Source organism: Andrographis paniculata, unplaced genomic scaffold (genome assembly GCF_009805555.1).
Source record: "Andrographis paniculata isolate CXL003 unplaced genomic scaffold, ASM980555v1 Contig52END, whole genome shotgun sequence".
Classification (NCBI taxonomy): Eukaryota; Viridiplantae; Streptophyta; class Magnoliopsida; order Lamiales; family Acanthaceae; genus Andrographis; species Andrographis paniculata.
In genome coordinates this window covers 1,393,058-1,411,898 of record NW_026137587.1, presented here as the reverse complement: position 1 = coordinate 1,411,898, position 18,841 = coordinate 1,393,058, and the positions used below count along the sequence as shown (strand labels likewise).

General features: G+C 29.4%; 1 long non-coding RNA gene across 2 annotated transcripts; it reads right to left on the bottom strand.

Annotated features, from left to right (window-relative positions):
• Positions 1 to 13,116: 13,116 nt before the first annotated feature.
• On the bottom strand, positions 13,117 to 16,983 carry LOC127254780 (uncharacterized). 2 transcript variants are annotated; one of them, XR_007839496.1, is made up of 5 exons: positions 16,847 to 16,983; positions 16,724 to 16,780; positions 14,302 to 14,421; positions 13,471 to 13,567; positions 13,117 to 13,386 (listed from the first exon to the last, which is right to left on the bottom strand). It is a non-coding gene; the product is annotated as an uncharacterized LOC127254780 (long non-coding RNA). The 2 variants fall into 2 exon arrangements; XR_007839495.1 differs by lacking the exon at positions 16,724 to 16,780.
• Positions 16,984 to 18,841: the final 1,858 nt, after the last annotated feature.

Genomic DNA, 18,841 nt, shown 5'->3' with positions numbered 1-18,841 from the left:
TGTGATGATCAATGTCGGGAAGACGATTTTGTATATCCTGAAGGGTTTCATATCCTTCCAGCACGTTTGTCATCAGGCGAATAACACGATGAATGGTTTTTCTGCCTTGTTTGAAAAACCTGAATTTGAAATCTAATTGCTTGAGTATGCATAGCAAGTCCTCGGCATGGCCTCCAACTGGATGGTTACCCACGAAGAAGGGTTGAATAACGCCTTGCCAGTTGTTTACAAGAACATGAGGACGATTGTGTGGCATTTTCATCAATATTTCTGGCGTGCCCAAATTTCAGTTTGTGGTTAAGCATTTGTTTGTTGATTTGCAAGGGAATGCAAGTGTTTAAAAAGGATATGAGTTGGATATGTTCCCTGGAGGGTCGGAATTTTGGAAAGTTATCCTTAACAATAGGAGAAAAAATTTATTTACTAAGTCAAGGTTTCCAAAATTTTACAGAAGAGACCCTAAAGCAATTTTAATCTGGGACCATTTATCTTTTGTTCTGGATAGTCGTCTGTTGCTAGCAACCGACTGGTATCGTCTTATAACTTGGGATCGGGTGTGAATCTTCAATTCTTGGTCCAAGTCGGCTTTATTTTTCTTGTACCGCTCAATCAGGCGTTGTTCGTCACTTATATGACCTTCCAGGACAGACTTTTCTTGATGAAGTGCTCTCAATTCTGCCTCCTTCTGTTGAATTGATTCTTCTATTTGTGTTTTGGCGTTGGAGAGGCCTTCTAGTCTTCCAGTCGCTTGTTGAATTAATTCCTTGGTTTTAGTCAAGGAAGCCTCTAGACTTATTTGATCCAAGTCGGGCAGAGGCGTTTCAGCTGTCAGAAGTTGAGCGAATAAGATTTCATTTCGGAGTTCGGATAGTCGCTCCCTCAGCTGGTGAAGAATGGGGGCGACAGTTGATTCTGAGGAAATTTGAAATAGAAGGCCACCAATGGCTTGAAGAAGACTGTCAAGCAAGTCTGATCCCAGGTCGGGAAAAGGTTGATCAACAGCCTGTGCAATTATAGTTCAGACGTCCGTCGGAATTTGAACAGCCGACAAAGGGGCTAGATCAGGGCATCCCTGAAATAATGGGTGTTTATTTCAGATTACATAAAGCACAAATATCGAGAATTAGTTGTGAAAGTTGTACTTACCTCTGGACGGATCGTGGTCGCAGAAGGTGCCAGGATTGCTATAGGTCTGGAAGGATGGGAGACTGGTATTTCAATGGCTGACTCATCGGCTGCTTCAAATGGACGCTGTGGTATGGATCTGGGTCCCTAAATGATGGAGATATAGTGTATTTAAATATCATGTAAACACTAGCTTATAATTTGGAAAAGGGAGTTTCAAGCGTCTACCAGGTTAACAGAGGTCTCTGAATCAGATGATGGGATTTCTTGTAACTCTTGTAAAAGACCCCTCGGTTGAGCAGCTGCGGGTTCTTCTTTCCGTCTGTCTGCTTCTGGAGGAGGGTCTGCTCCTCTCAGGTCGGCTGCATACAAATGGAATAGAGTGTCTCTGCATAAATTCTGATGCTAAGTTGACAACTTTAGATCATCTATATTATCTTGTGTACCCATAAATCGAGAAGGTGTAAAACAAGCAAGATTGTTGTCAGAATATTGTAACAGCCATATAAGACATTTTGCTGCAAATAAAAACTTGAAATGGTTGGCAAAGAAAAGAATGGAAATCTTCATATGCCAAAATAAATAAGGAGATTTGTCCTCTAATAGTCTTTTCTTAAATTTAAGTTTATATATATTTTTTTATTCTTTTATATTAATTTATATTAATATTTAATAATTTAATTATATTTTTGTTACATATGACATTTATAATTAGGTTAAAAAGCCCAAGTTAGAAGGAGATGTGGGCTTGTAATTGGGTCTTTTAGACTATTTAAGAGGGTATTTCAAGACGATCGGGTAAACTAGGCGTTTTCGAGGAAATAGGTGGGTCGGATGGTCCGCAGGTCGGATAGTCCACATGTCAGATAGTTCGCAGGTCGGATGGTCCGCAAGTTGGATGGTCCGCAACTCGATGGTCAGACCTGCAAGTCGGAAGGTCTGCGGTCAGACCAACAAGTCGGAAGGTCTGCGGTCGGACCAAAAGGTCGGAAGGTCTGCGGGCGGACCTACAAGTCGGACGGTCTGCGGTCGGACCTACAAGTCGGAAGGTCTGCGGTCGGAACAAAAGGTCAGAAGGTCTGCGGGCGGACCAACAAGTCGGTTGGTTTGCGGTCAGACAGGCAAGTCGGTTGCTGTGGAGGTCGGATAATGTCGAGAGCGAGTGAGGATAGTGGATTGGTCGGTTGGGCTATGCGGATAACAAAACAGTTGGGAACACGTGTCAGTAAGAGAAGAATCAGTAGGCAGTTGAGAGGAGGCGTTGTAACCGTTCGGGTGACGGTTCCAAGTATCGTTTCTACAGAGTATTTAAGGATTTGAGTTTATTCTGGCAAAAGATCTCCAATCATCTTCAAACGACAACAAAGTCAGTGATTCGGGGATCATCATTTAAATTTCAGTCTTTTATTTTCCAGTGTATTTTCTGTACCGTACCGTGTTTAGAGATTCCTAATCTCAGGCACTAATTATATCAAATTCGAAGATAATTTCCTATTTTCGGATTTTACTTTTTTATTGTTGAAAAAATACATCAACAATTTTATATAAAGAAATATAATTTTTATACTACATACTCTTATAAGTATTTTTTTTTGCATTATCTTCTAACTTTTTCTTTTATCATCCATTACATTGTAGGAAGTCGAAAAAATAGAATTGAAATGGTACAGAAAAGAATCAGACCGACATATTTTTACAAATTTTTTTAATTTTTATTTAAAAAAAAAAATTGAAGCATTTCTTAACAAAGAATCGATGATTGACGGTTTGAAATATGTTAACATCAAAATTGAACCATAAAAAATCGAAATCAACTAGACAACTCCGCACCCCTAATTTCGGAAGCTAGTTCGTCACTGGGGATGGAAAGAGTATTATTGGATGGTCGTTAGCTGATTTGACCAAATCACCAAACTAACATTATATAATTAGTTAATATCATACGTGGATAGTATATTGCCAAGTTAGCATATTAATTTAAACAATTAACAAATCATCACAAGAAAGATAACATATGTTGTTTTATATAATGAGTTACATATTATATTAATATTTGCTATTTTCTTTATAGAAATTTGTTTATTAGATCAAATTATTAGTATGCTGAAATTGTAATATAATTCGTTGAAATCATAATATATTTTGTTAAACATAATTATATAATGTGTTATTTAAATATATCATATATATTACTCCGTCCCTTAACCATTTATTCATTTTTCTATTTTGGTCTGTTCTATAACAAAATATTCATTTTTTTTTAGCAACTGTATTTTCTAGTAACATTAAAAACACTCTTACAACTTACAATATATTACAGAAATGATATTACTTGTATATCACACAATACTTTGTTATTTTTAGTATTTTTCTACTTTATTCATACTATATCCTAATACAATACAAATATTTTTAAAACTCCGTAAAAAAAAACAAACGGGTAAATAAATAAAGAACAAGAGAGTATATAAGTGTTTGCTATTTTCCTTAGGGATATTCGTTAATTGGATAAAATTAGTACCATATTGCAATTCAAACGAGTATTATTGTTACACGGGTATATTTATTATTATTTAACTAATGAAAGTTTGAACGGCTAGAATATGCAGTAGTATTCAACGTTGAACGATTCAAAAGAGAGGAAATAAGTGTGAGTGGGTGAGAAAGGGAAAGGGAGACCAAAAATTGATCTATCTATAGGAATTGGACCCTACTTTCTCCTACTCTCATTCCATAACTTAGTACTTTTTTTTTTTTTTTTTTTTTTTTTTTTATGACATGGAATTAAATTATGATCTCACGATTACATGTTCAACCTACTATCAGATCATTCTTTACGGACTATCGATTTGCTTATTTATTTATATATACATTACACACATATGTAATAGTAATAGTAAAAATTAATAAATGAGAATTAAACATGTTTCTACTTGTAATGTTAAGCATGTATTAATAAATAAAATTTTCCTCACGAGTAATTATATTATTTATAAAATAATAATAATAATAATGTGCTGTTCTACTTGGTGTGTTTGTTTGGGGTATTGGATTGGATTTACACTATTCATCCAATTTTTTTCCCCGAAAAACATCAAATCAAATACTTATTTTTCATTTTTTATATTATACTAAAAATCAATTTTACATTCAAAACATCACATCAACACCTATTTATATCACATCATACAACTATTCAAATTCAAAATTTTTACTATTCAAATCTCAACTCAAAATTCAAACTCTCAAACAAACACATAGTCGATCTACCGACCAATGAGGGTTGACATTGTTGTCAGACCTTATAATAATGAGCTGTTTGTTTGTTATATGCTTAGACATCAGTCGGACTTTTGAGGCTTCTGAACAAACAAACAAACAAACAATAAAAAAAAAATAAAATAAATAAGTCCTATAAAAATATTATTATATTTATTTTTAAAATTATTTCAATGATAAATATAATAGCAAATATCACTAAAATAAAATATGTTAATCATCTACTCTTTTCATCCCATTTTTTAAAATATTAGTATTATATTGAATATAATAGAAATAAATATAAAATGATATAAAGATAATAACATTTATGTAATATATTATAAATTAGAAATGTATTTGTAATATTTAATACATAATACAATTACTAAAAAAATAAAATAAATTATTTTTTATAGAACAAACCAAAATAGAAAATAGATGGAGAAAGTATCATTACAAGCAGGAATACGTACGGTGTATCATTTGTCAAAACTAAACATTATATCAACTATTATAAAATAAATAATTTAATTCCACTATTCATCACATTTTTTTCTCCAAAAACATCAAATCAAATACTTATTTTTTATTTTTTATATTATATTAAAAATTAATTTTACATTCAAAACATCACATCAACACCTATTTATATCACATCACACAATTATTTAAATTTAAAATTTTTACTATTCAAATCTCAATTCAAAATCCAAACTCCCAAACATACACACGCTAAAAGTACTTTAGATCCAGTCACATATTAATTAGCAGACAGGACAGATGGAACAAATTGGTTAATATTGTCTCTCTTAACTTCAAATGGTTTGGTGTTGAATTGTACCATACTAATTAACGCAAATGGGTCCCTTACTCATTTACTCACTTGTCATAGCTACATACATATACATACACATTATTTTTATTATTATTATTATTATTATTATTATTATTATTATTATTATTATTATTGTACCGAATCCATTTTCTTAGTTTTATTTTTATTAGTTTTTGTGTGGCCCATTTGGGTTGGAGCGGTCGTTTTGTTGGTTTTTGAATCGACAGTTACGGTTCAAATCAGAATCGGGTACAAACAGAACTAAAATTATGGTCCCAACGGTTTGATTTTGATTTGCAATTATCATAAACCGTAAGCTGCCGGTTCAAACCACCGGATTACGGTTTGAACGACGGTTTGGATTTTTTTTTTTCTTTTTCTTTTTTGTTTCGAAATCCGTCATCAAGGCGGAGGCGCAGGCGCGGAACAAGAAGAAGGGGAGAAAAGAAGAAGAAAGACGAGGAAGAAAGGAGGAGGAGGATCGAAGAAATGAAAGAGGAGAACCTGGTGTACGACTACGGCGGCTGTGGATGTGTATGTGTAAATGTATGAATTATGATAAATTGGGTGTATTTTATAATAATAATAATAATAATAATATATTTATAATCATTTTTTTTATATATTATTATATAAAATAAAAATAATATTAATATTAATAAATATAAATAATTATTAATAAATATTGAAAATTAATAATACTATAATATTCCATCCGTCCAGTTGGAAAGTTGGCGTTTGCTTTTTGCACGTATATTTTTTAATATTAGTATTATATTGGATTGCAGTAAAAAAGACAAGGATACCTCTATTAGTACGGTGTAATATAAAAATAATGGTATTTGTGTAATATATTGTAAGTTGAAAGGGTATTTATTATGTTAAGTAGGCAGTACAATTACTAAATTAGGAAACGGTAACCTTTGTTTCGGAACGGACGAAAATGGAAATTAGTAACTTTCCAATGGGATGGAGGGAGTATTATTTTTTATTTATATTGTAAATTTTGTAAAATTTTATTATATAATTATATTTAATTTAAATTATATTATTATCTATATATCAATATTTTTATAATTTATTTTTATTTACTTTTTAATTTAAAATTTAATTTAATTATTTACTAGCTTTATTATTTAAATTATTTTTATATGGTAACAATTTAATTAATTATTTATATAGAATATATGATATTTACATAATAAATGAATAATAAATATATCTGAATAAAAGTAATATCAAACTTAGTTATTTTTAATAAAATTTAAATTTACAAAAATAGAAAATAAAAAATATTAAAAATAAATATATATAAATCGACAGTTCAAACCGTAATCCGCAGTTTTTAAACTGAAATCGACGATTTATAAACCCTAACCGAAATTATCAAATCATAACTCATTCAAAAAATTCGATTTCATTTTGACATTTTGACAAAGTGTAACGGACGTTTTAACCATTTGGACAATTCTATTTGAGTGTTTGTGCCTAAAATATTCTACATTCAAGTTTGATTTATGTTCAATGTCAAGTGATATAAATTGAAAATATTTTTCAAAATTGATTCATTAAGGTTGTTCTTTTGTATACTTTTCAAACCCCAATATCATCGGCATTAAATTCTCTTTTACAATTTTTTTTTTCTATTACTCTATACCAATCAATAATATAATTACACTTGTACTAATAAATAGGAGAAAAAATAATGGGTGTACTCAATTAAGATTTTGTAGGATTGACTTTTAAAATAGAGCAAGAGATCATCGGTTTAAAATTTACCCAATTTAATCAGTTTAGCCAATTATTATATAACATGTGTTCTGAGTTTTTAATATTTTTTTTAAATAAAAAACAATTAATTTAACTAAAATTACAATTTTACCCTCCAATCTTTTATTTTTCCTTTCATTCGTAAACACTTCCATCTAAATTTTTCTCCTGTAATATCATCAACACTCTAACCCTAATTTTCTCGTGATGCCGACGGCTACCCAAATTTCATCATAATTCCCAAATTAAACTTCTCAAAACTGCATTTATTTTCTATTTTTTTCTCCTCACAACTCTCTCTTATTCTCTTCCTCCTTCATTGATCATCGATTCACCCCGACGACGCCATGCGCCGCTGCCCAAGCCACCGCCACCGTTCAGCCTTTTTCCTACTCGTCGTCGACCGCAACACCAACCATTGGGGTCTACTCCACCGAAGCGGCCGTGATCTCTCCTCCCCCTCTTCTTCTTCTCTTCACCGGAGTATTTTTCTCGCCAAAAGATTAAGGCTGAAGGAGAAAAAATAAATTGGGTGGGAGTGTTTAATAGGAATGGAAGGAAATAAATAAAATATTGGATAGGTAAATTATAATTTTAGTTAAATTGATTATTTTTTTATTTTAAAAAAATATACTAATTTTTTGTAGTGAGTAAATATTATACATGAGACATATTAGAACTTTTCACACTATAAATAAACATTTGTCATTGAGGTGTACATTGAACGTATCCATCGGTGCTTTAGGACAGTATGGTGAGTACATATTTTTTCATTACATGTCGAATATGTATATACACTACAAGAAAAAATCATTTTTGTAACAAAATTTTTTTGTCTCTAAATCTACTTTTTCCGTTACTAATGACATTAGAGACTGAAATATGAATGGAATTACATTAGCTACGTGAACGTTAGGAACGGAATTCCGTTACAAATATATTATTTTTTTGTAGTGATAGTTACTTATAAAGCTTATTCCTTAATAAGAGTACATGCAGATGTGTTAGAAGTACGTAATTTAGTGAAATGAGAAACATATGTCTTCATTGGGGGTATGTTGTTCAAAGTTAGGGATTTCTTCGTACCTAACCATAAAATTTTGTGAACCAAAGAACTATAAAGAACTCTTCAGCAAAAAACCTTATTTCAATTTCGTCACCAATTTTAAATGACCGGGACTTGATATCAAACATATTCACAGTCGCCCACAACCGATGCCAAAGTAGCGTATTTTTCATGTAATCTAGAAAATACTCAAATGGTGTGTGTTGTAAAACTTTCATCTGTTTATCATTCGTCTCAACTTTAAGTTTAGTAATCTTTGTATGATAGAAATGTATAGAGAATCTGGAGGTAAGCCTTTTGTATTCTTTTATGAGTATGCCATCATTTCACAACAACAAAGATATGTCTTCATGAATATATCTAAACAACTACAAGTTTATCACGTAATTACAAAAGTAAGTAATCTTCTATTTGAGATATATAAATTAACAATCCATACACATCAAAAATAATGAAAGACACTCACAAACAATATAAAGAACAAACAAAATTTCTATTAATCGACAAAATAGATACATTTATAACCAATACCATGTCAGAGACATCATCCAACATCTTAATACTTAAAAAGTCACCCGACAAGAAAAAATTCATCATATCTCAATCATTTTTCTATAAATGTAAATCTATAAAAATTCAAATGAAAGTACTTTTAAAGAAAACAAACTCATTTACAATTTCAAAAACATTAAAATAACTCATATTCGACCCGAAGATACGATACAATGTCAAAGTAAAATGATCCATCACTGAGGCTTGCACAAACCTAACCGAGACACAAATAAAATAGATCCAAGCACACCATGAATTCAAAAAATCAATCCTACAAAAAATATAAATTTTCACTTGGTTTTTCAAACTCCGCTTCAGGGAGGAGGTCTTTTCAACATCTTGAGCGGGTATGGATCTCTGGGCGGTGAGAGGAGAGTTCCAGCGGGAGCAAAGATTTCTGCGCGGAGGCTTAGTAGCGATTATTTCGGCGGGGGGCTTCGACGGCGAGAGGCAGCGTGGGAGGGGAGGAGTTTGAAAGAAATATAACATCAACGACTTCGGATAGTGGGTTCTATTAGAATTTTGTTTTGTTTTTCAGTTTAAATATATGTAACTGATTTCAATATATAAATAAAAATTCTAGGCACATAGCTCTAACTTTTTTTCAGTACAGAGATAGTTTTGGAGTATGTAATTAGATAATGAAGGTTTATATACAAATAACAGGGAAGTCAAGTGTAATTGAAAATAAAAAGTAGGGAGGGCAATGCAAGTACAAAATGAGGAGTGATTGAACCTAAATATTTTTAAGGTCAAAGAAATTTAATTCCAAATACCATTCCAATCAAATTTATAAAAATTCATTTAAATCAATAAATAAAATCCACCAAACTCTGCTTAGATTTTGTGGATTTTCTAAATTCATAAAAATCCACAAATTTTTTAAAAACTAATAAAATCCTAAATGAATACACACCCTTAAATTTAGATATAGTTTTTGTAATTTCGATTATTGTTTATCCATTTCTTCTTTTAAAATTTTGAAATATAAAATAAATACTATATCTAAATTTAATTTTTTTTTATCATTTGTTTTTTACATTTTTTTGTAAAAAAATTATTCTTTATACTAAATACCAAATTCAAAACTACATAAAAAATACATATTATTTTTTATATAATATTTTAAAGATATACTTAAAAAAAAAAAAAGAAACTCTTGAAATTTTGTATAATAATTAAATATTATATAAAAATAAATAAATATTTAAAAAGTTTTTTTAGTTTATATTATCTTTATTAGTATCTACGCCAATAATATATATTTCTAAAATTTATAGAATAATATAATAAAAATTCAAATTGAATATATTATTATTTTATCTGTTAAAAATAAAAGCTAATCATATAAAAAATGTTATTACATTTATTAATTCTTTTTTTTTATAAATATTTATTTAAATTATATACTCTATTACATTCATTCCTTAAGAAGGTATTATGGATTTTTTCCATTGATTTTTAAATATTAATTATTATTTCAATATCTAGTACAAATAAATATAAAACGATAAAAATATCTCTATTAGTCTCTTATAATACAAATACAATGTAATATATGGAGTAAATCATATAAATGTAAGGATATTAAATGTTAAGTATAATGACACAAAAAAATGATATCCTTGTTATAGGACGGAGCTAGTATTTTTTTTCATTATTTAATTATATATATTTTTTTAAAAATATCATATGTAATTATTATTTTTGAAAAAAAGTAGAATATAAAAATATTGACCTTTAAAATATATTTTAATTTTTTGTAAAAAATATGTGTATATATGATTTTTTTTAAGAGTTTACTTTGTGCTTATTTTTATATAGTATTGAATGTAATATTTTATGAAAAATAATATTATATTTTTACAAAAATTATAAAATACTAATAAAAAAAAGTAAATATAAATTAAGATTGGATATAAATTTTATTTTATTTTATTTTTAAAGAAATAAATGGACTAAATAAGATAGAACTTCAAAAACTATATCTAAAACTAATGTTATATTTATTCTCCCTCCTATTTCCTATTAGCAGTGGTCTACTGAATGTTAGGCAAATGTACACTAAAACTTAGGGTTGTAAAATGTCAATTCATTTTTTTATTTAATATTGTTTTTTTTTTCAATTTTCCCAATAGAATCAAATAAATAAGAAGATAAAAAATAGCTAAAATTTTAATTTTTAGAAAAATATTTAAGAAAATTTAATAAAATTTAATAATTTTTACTAAAAAATTAAAACTTAAAAGTATAAATCAACAAACCTACAAAAATTTTATTATTTTTTATATTATAACATAATAAAAAAATTGAAAAATAAAAAAAATAAAAAAATAAAAAAATATATAATTTTATTATTTTTTACGGTAAAATAATTCTATATTTTAGGGATTGGGATCAGCTGTCCCTAGCCTTTATATAGTTTCGTCTAATGTACCTAGTTTGAACTAGAGTCTAATGTACCTAGTTTGAACTACAAGAAGGAAAAACTATTAAATTGCAATAATATAAAAAATAAACAAATAAATAAACAGGTGGTATAATTTGAATGGTGGATTTGAAAGGGCTGGTGTTACGAGGACTTAGGATCCAATCCTACAAAATCTTTATACTCAACATTAACTTGTCATACAAAATATTACATCCGACAATTATTCTTAAAAGATATATATAATAGATTCTTCAAAACTCAAACTGTAAACAATTATTTACAAAAGTATATTTCTATTTTTTTAGTTTCTTTTTAACAAAGATCTAATCTTTATAAAAGTATTTTTTCATTTTTTTTATATTTTCTTTTCTCCACCTTATATTCTTTTTTCTCAATTACAATAAATAAGATATTTATATTTATATTTATATTTATATAAAAAATTATTTTTTTTAATAATTAAATATAGATAAAAAATATATTGATATATATATTTTAGAAAAAATAAAATTTTATATAATATAAATATATAAAAATATAAAAAATTAAATATAACTTTAATATATATAATTAAAAAATGGACATCCCCTAAGAGATTTTTATTTTTTATTTTAAATAAACTTTGCCTATATGGAGAAGACGGAGGATGTGATAACCCGGAGTTGGGTTGTTCTTAGGCCAACTTCCGTATGTGGATGAGCCGGTATTAGGCTATTTGAAGTTGATTAGAAGTTAAATAGATTTGATAGTCTGCTTATGTCAATAATGTGTACATTTCTTTTGGAGAGCTTTACTGAAAAAACTCAAGAGTTGAGCGTATTTGTCTTAAAGTAATTTGAGGATGGGTACTCCACTGGAAGTCTCCTAGAGGATGGGTGCCCCACTGGAAGTCTCCTAGGGTGCATGTAAATGAAGACATGAGCATGCTAAAAGGACTCGTATTGATCTTTGAAATCAGTCTACAATCCCAACATGCTCGACGTTGCGTGGCTTGTAGGCCAGAGTGTCACAGAAGGGATCTCAGCAGTGGAGATTCCCGGTGTAAATGCTTTAAGGGGCGTTTGTGGCAGAGATCTACTTCGATACATTATTGTTTCCTAATGTAATTTAGTTGTACTTATTTTATTCTCATTTAACTTATTCATATATCTTGCATTCATCAATCACCATCTTTACACTTAAGATAATTAAATTAGATAGTTGGTTAAGTTGTAAAAGTGTACATATAAATTCACTATTCATGTCTTTTCATATACCACAAAAAAATGTCTATATGGTTAGTAGCCAGTAAACAATGGTAACCATAAAAAAAATGTCTATATGGATAGATAAATAGAGAAGTGATTAGGTACAATTTAATAAATGTATGAGATGTCCACATGATCATAACGATGTCTAATGACAACAACTTTGGTAGCTAATAATGTCTTAATCATAAATCTGAGAGTTCATATTCGTTTTAATTCAAGTATCAACATAACCAATAGTACTTTCTTAACAAATTGCATAACCACATCCACTTTTTCCTTTATTGTCTGTTCTAGTTGTGTAATTAAAATTTCTATTTTTTAATTGACAATCGTAGTCACTACAAAAAAAAAATGACCATTTGTAGCGGCTTTAAGCATTCTCCGTGATAAAAAGTTATTTATAACGATTTTGTACCGAATTATGACCGATGTATATACTCGAGTTACAAAAAGTCTCTGTACCGACATTCTCCGTAACAAAAAGTGGGCGGTCAACGCGCGTGAGAAAAATTTTTGTAACAATTTATGTAATGCAAGCAATGTATTTTCGATTTATTTGTAGCAGACATTTCTCGTAATAAAAGAATCGTTACAATAAATGTTCATGCATTTGTAACGGCTTTTGTTACGATATAATTTTTGTTACAATAAGATGGTTGTCAGAAAACTATTTTAAATGATATTCATATTTTTTATACCGGTATTTGTAACGGCCATAATTTCGCAACAAAAAGAGTATCCTTATTTTTTCAGTGATAATAAAAAAGTTAGTATCGAGCCAAAAAACCTGTACGATGCAAGAAAATACTACAAAATATAAAATTATTATAGAAAATCTATATCACCATCAGGTGTACCCAGTGCACATTGTCTAGGAACATAATTATTTGCAATTCGGCCAAACATATACAATCCAAGGGCAAAGCATTGCAACAAACACAAAACTAATCAGAATATGCAAGTTCAACCAACAGAAATGACTCATTCGGTATCAACCCTCAAACAAAAGTTAATCATTATATAATTACGTGCAATGCTGCATCGCCGCATGCAACGTGAAAGTGAACATATACGGAAGTTACGGATGTCGAACAAGCTGCCAACATAATGCAAATATAAGAATTTATTTTCGAGATGGTTGAGTTACAATCTAATAGAAGTTACAAAAATAGTTACTTACATCCTTGAATGTCCATTTGATTGGCTTGACGTGGACAACCTTAGTGTTTGCGCTACAGATATCGTTCGTAGAATGAGCGTTCGGAACGGTAGCAGCCCTGACAAAAACCTTCACTATGTCAATGGTATCACCTACGTACATATATAAAAACATGTGCATATCATCGGAAAAAAATGCAACTCACAAAATTTCACAATCTTATAGAGAATGATCGATACTGCAGGATTAATGAATATACAAAACAATCATGAGCTAAAAGATACTCACATCTGGCTTCAAATAAATACCAATAAAGTATATAAAACTATATATTCTCTAGAGAAAATGCTTGCAAGTTTCTAGATTCCCTACATGAATCGAAAACATAACCTATAATATTTTTTACAAATTGATGGGATGAATAAGAGAAGAGGCATGGACAACAGACAAAAATGCAGCAAAATTATTCTCATTTAGAAGTTATGACCTCTCTTTATTATCAAACCCAAAAGTGTTGACATAAAACAGTTAACCAAAATTAACTACATCCTACCGAAATGAAGCCCTTGACTATAATGCATATAGGAGAAACCACACAGACACATTCATTAGCTGAAAAATCCAGCTATAAAACAAAATCGCAATACTGAATAAACCAAAAACATGAGAAGTAAGTGGAGCAATGAGTGATGATGGGTACTCTAGACAAACATGTACGACTTAACTTCCAGAGATGGACCATAGAAATGTCAAAGAGACAGTGATGCAATGGTTTTCATTGTAACATGTATTATATATGTCCATACAGGGTTGTGTGTACCCATATAATAGACAAGAAAATTATAATTCTACCTTCTTTCAGCATATTATAGATGGACACAATATCACCACCATGGCGTTGTTAAGAGCATTAAGATAATGTGGCATATTCAGAATTGAGGTTCTCGAATTAACTCCACCTTCAACCAACACCTGAAATTTGTTTAAGCGGAGCAAAAACATTCAGAGCTCAATTTCTGTAACTATTGATGCAGTAAACAAAGCATCTAACATCAGTCTTATTTGAAACTTTGATCAGATTCTTCATTAAACCTTTTGTAACAACGATGTTCTATTATTTTGATGAGATAACACTTAAATAAACATACAACACCATGGTTGAGAAAACAATGATCACAAGATAAAATGATACACTTTTGCACAACATTACGCAGAATCACCTAAATAGATTACGAACTTCAATTTCTCTCTTATTCATGGAAAGTACTTTTGATTAGCTAAAAACAAAAATATTTAAAGAAGCAAAAAATCTACGATTTGATTCTAAAAATGTGGAGCCAATGTACTTTAAAGGAATGTTCTGATGACATAACTAGAGCACAATAATTTATATATATATATATTTTACTATAATAGCCATACACAACCTGGAATAAAAACATCAAACAAATTTGGCCTGACTAAACCATGCAGGCATGAAAGACATTAGTATAATGATTAAATTACGCAACTTGTTTGCAGCATCGGATGTATGCAGTGAACTTAAATATGCACAAGAAATTTACCTTGAAGATAAGACAAGACTAGACTAGATATGACTATCAACATCAATCAATAATTCATTCGATTAATTGTAAAAAACTCTACATTATTATTCATTCTGTGAGAATTTCTAACTACTCTTAGCAACACTATGACTGATTCACTCACTCACTTGACATTCATCCTCCTTGACAGATATTATCATTATTATATATACACAATGAAACACTTGCACTGGCATTTGCAGTTGAACTTGCTTGGATCTCAAGATTAAGATACAATGAAAAAGATCCAACAACATGACTTGTAATATTAATATTTTATTCTTATTTCTCCTCTCTTGTTCATTCATTAATTTATATATACGTATCTATAAGCTATTAGTAAGTATTATTGAAGAATAGTGAGCTGGCACTGTGATAGCACCAGAAAAATAGTAAGTAATATATGTATTATTATTATTAAACAATTCGATATATGATAAATAGATAGATAGATAACCATGATAATTACATTGAGGAGTAACCACAATTGCTATAACTCAACATCAAATAAAGTGGTGGTGCATGGATAAAGATGCACAAACAAATAAACAATAATTACAAATACAAATGCAGATAGATTATCACAATTCACATGTGTGCATATCAGTGTATTTAATCATGTGAAAACAAATTAATTAATAAGCTCAATTCAAAGATAAGATAGATATGTGGATGAGTAACAAATAACAATAACCGGAGTGAGTGGCTATAGTTCAATGACCTATGTTTCCTGGACAAGACTGTTTGTTTGGTTAAGTTTCAACAAACCCACTTAATACATATATATTTAAAGGTCATATAAATTAGATTAAAGTCCAAGAACTTAAAGTGAAATAAGGAAGATCATACATATATATTAGCTATACGTGGACGTCAACAGTCTGATCTCACTCAGACAAGAAGATAAAAAAATCAGTAGAAAAAAAAAAGGCAACAAACAACACTATAAGTTATTACAATAATAAATCTATGTGGAAAACCATTGATAGTTCCTGGGATTAAATTCATGGATCTAATTATGAAATTGGTATTGAATAAGAATCTCATTTGGATTATAAAAATAAAAGAAAGTGGATTAATTAATAAATTGCTAAGATTTAAGTGAACTTTGCAGCATTTTCCAGTTCTTATTATTATCTTATCTAAATGTCACTAGAGAAAAAGAAAACAGTAATGGACAAATTTTGCAATTGAGTTTGGGACAATAATTTGAAGAAAAAGAAAATTACTACAATGGTTGATTAAGATTCGCCTAAAAGCAACCTTAATCAATTTATACAACTTTGAGTAGCATAAAGAATCAAATGATTGAATTGAAGAGTTTCGCATCATTAAGTTGCCGAATTGGTCTAATTGGTATTGTATGATAGTCACAGCTAGACCTTTCCGTCATTGATTCAAACTTTGTCGACACCTTAACCAAATAGTATTCTTTTCTTGTGTCATCTCTACTCCTAGGGTTAAATTTTACAATGTAAAAACCACAAAGAAAGCTACAAAAATAATTGAATGAAGACATATTTCATTAGGGGTCACCATTCACCACGCCGAGATCAAAACCAATCATACACAAAAGCTATGCACAGTTATTTAATTATTGAAGAAAAGCACAAACGAGCAGAAAAAACCCAGAGTCCACAATAACATTAATTCCAAAACCTTCAAAAATCAAATAAGAAAAGAAGTACCATCGGGGATTTGAAGGTCCGTTGGGTTCTCCTCTTCTTCCGTCGACATATTCGATACTAAAAAAAATCAAACCTAAATAGGAGAAAGATTGATTCTCGATTTAGGAATAATAAAAAAATTACCACGAACTCAATTCACCATAGCGTGCGAAACCTTCTTGCCGGCGGTGGCTGTGTGCAGGCGGCATGCGGTCGATGAAAAGAATTTGTGCGGCGGCGTCGGTCGTAGTCGTTCTGTGCGTACGGGGGAGGAATTTTGAAATTAGATTTAGGGATAGATTTAGAAGTTAAAAATATTATATATGTATATAATTGTATAAATAGTTTTAATTTTAAATAAATATTTTTTTTAAAAAAAATTAATCTGTATATATTAATATATATAAGTATTATATATGTATATATGATATATTATTTTAGATTATTTTAGATTTAATTTTAAATTTAAATTAAAATTATTGTAGTTGTAACGAAAAAAATATCGCAACAAAAGAAAAAGGTTGACTAAACCAAAAAAGACAATTTGTTACGGAAATATTTGAAACAAAAAATAACTTTTGTAACCAAAAAATTGTAGCGGATAAGATTCCGCTATAAATGGTCATTTTTTTTTGTAGTGAGTATAGCAAGTAGATCGTCTCCACAGAGATCAATTGACTTATTTTTTTTCTACGCGGTGAAAACAAAAAATGAAGGGGGGATTTTTTTGAATTTTAAATCTAATCCTAAACTAAAATCAAAAGTAATGCGAACTATGAAAAAATAATGAATTAAAAAATGTCAAATAAGAGTAATAAAAATGCATAGCCTAATTATTGCATATTTTTTCCTATTAAATCATTTGATAAGTTAATTATAGAATTTGACATGCACCAAACTCCCAATTTTTTTTAATGAATCGTTATTTAATGTATGATCATTAAATAATTTCTAATTGTAGTAAAAAAATTGGGTACATCCACAATTTTTGGATTTCTCAATTGCATTAAACCCTAGAAAAGTCCAATTATGATTTTCTAAATCCTATGTAGGATTATCGAAATCATATTGTAAATTTTTAAAATAGCTTGTAAGATCTTATTGTTATTAGATCGAATAATCATACAATTACAGGTTTAATCATTCAATTGATTATGAGTTATTAACTTAACATAATTATCTTGCCAATCAAGAAAATAAATCAAAACACACTACACAAAATTTTACGAATACCAACAAATGTAAAAGAGATTAGCAATTAAAGAGTCAAACTCACAAAACCAAGGTGTTCAAATCATCAATCGATCATTAGACTAGATAGAAAATTTAGTTAATTCTAAAGAAAATGAAAAGAACAACGAAGAAAGATAGAACTACATCTACAGTGAATTTTTTTCCTGTCAGACGATGTCGGCACTTAATTTTCCTTCAAGAATCTGATCTCATAATGTTGCCTTCAAGATTTTTTCTCGCCAATCCACCCACCATGAAATTCTTCTCTCGCCAAACCCTTTTTTTCTTTTTTTTTTTTTATTTCGGACATCAAATCTTTCTCCTTCTTGGCCTAGCCCACTTTTTTGTTTTTTTTTGTTTTTTTTTTGTTTTTGTCTTTCTTCATAAAGAATAGAGTTTGGTTGCATTGGATAATTCCTCCACATAATTAGGGCTTCTAGGATCTAGTGGACTTGATTTAAGATGTTCTGAGAATAAAATAGTTCTTTTCAAATTGGATGAGTAATCCAATTGAAATTTCTAAAGTTCAAATTGCAATTCCAAACAGTTTGGCTTTCTTTACCTTTGGGCATGACTGAGCAACACTTTTTCCTCTATTTTTGCTTAGGTCTTTCGTTGCATATTCGCCTTGAATTTTACCCAAAATAACAGATAATTGATATAAATTCATTCAAAGTATCAATATATAAGTAGTAAAAGTGCATGCAAATTATAACCTATCAAATTCCCCGCACTTAAGAAATTCTATTATTACATAAACATTCTTAACAACAACTTCACCAAAATAAAAATCTATTGGGAATAGCGATCCTCTCCAAATTTAAGGAATGTATAGTGTATGCACTCGTCTTTCAATAAGTAATTATGCTATATCACTCAAATTGCATAAAAATAAAAGCTTCACTA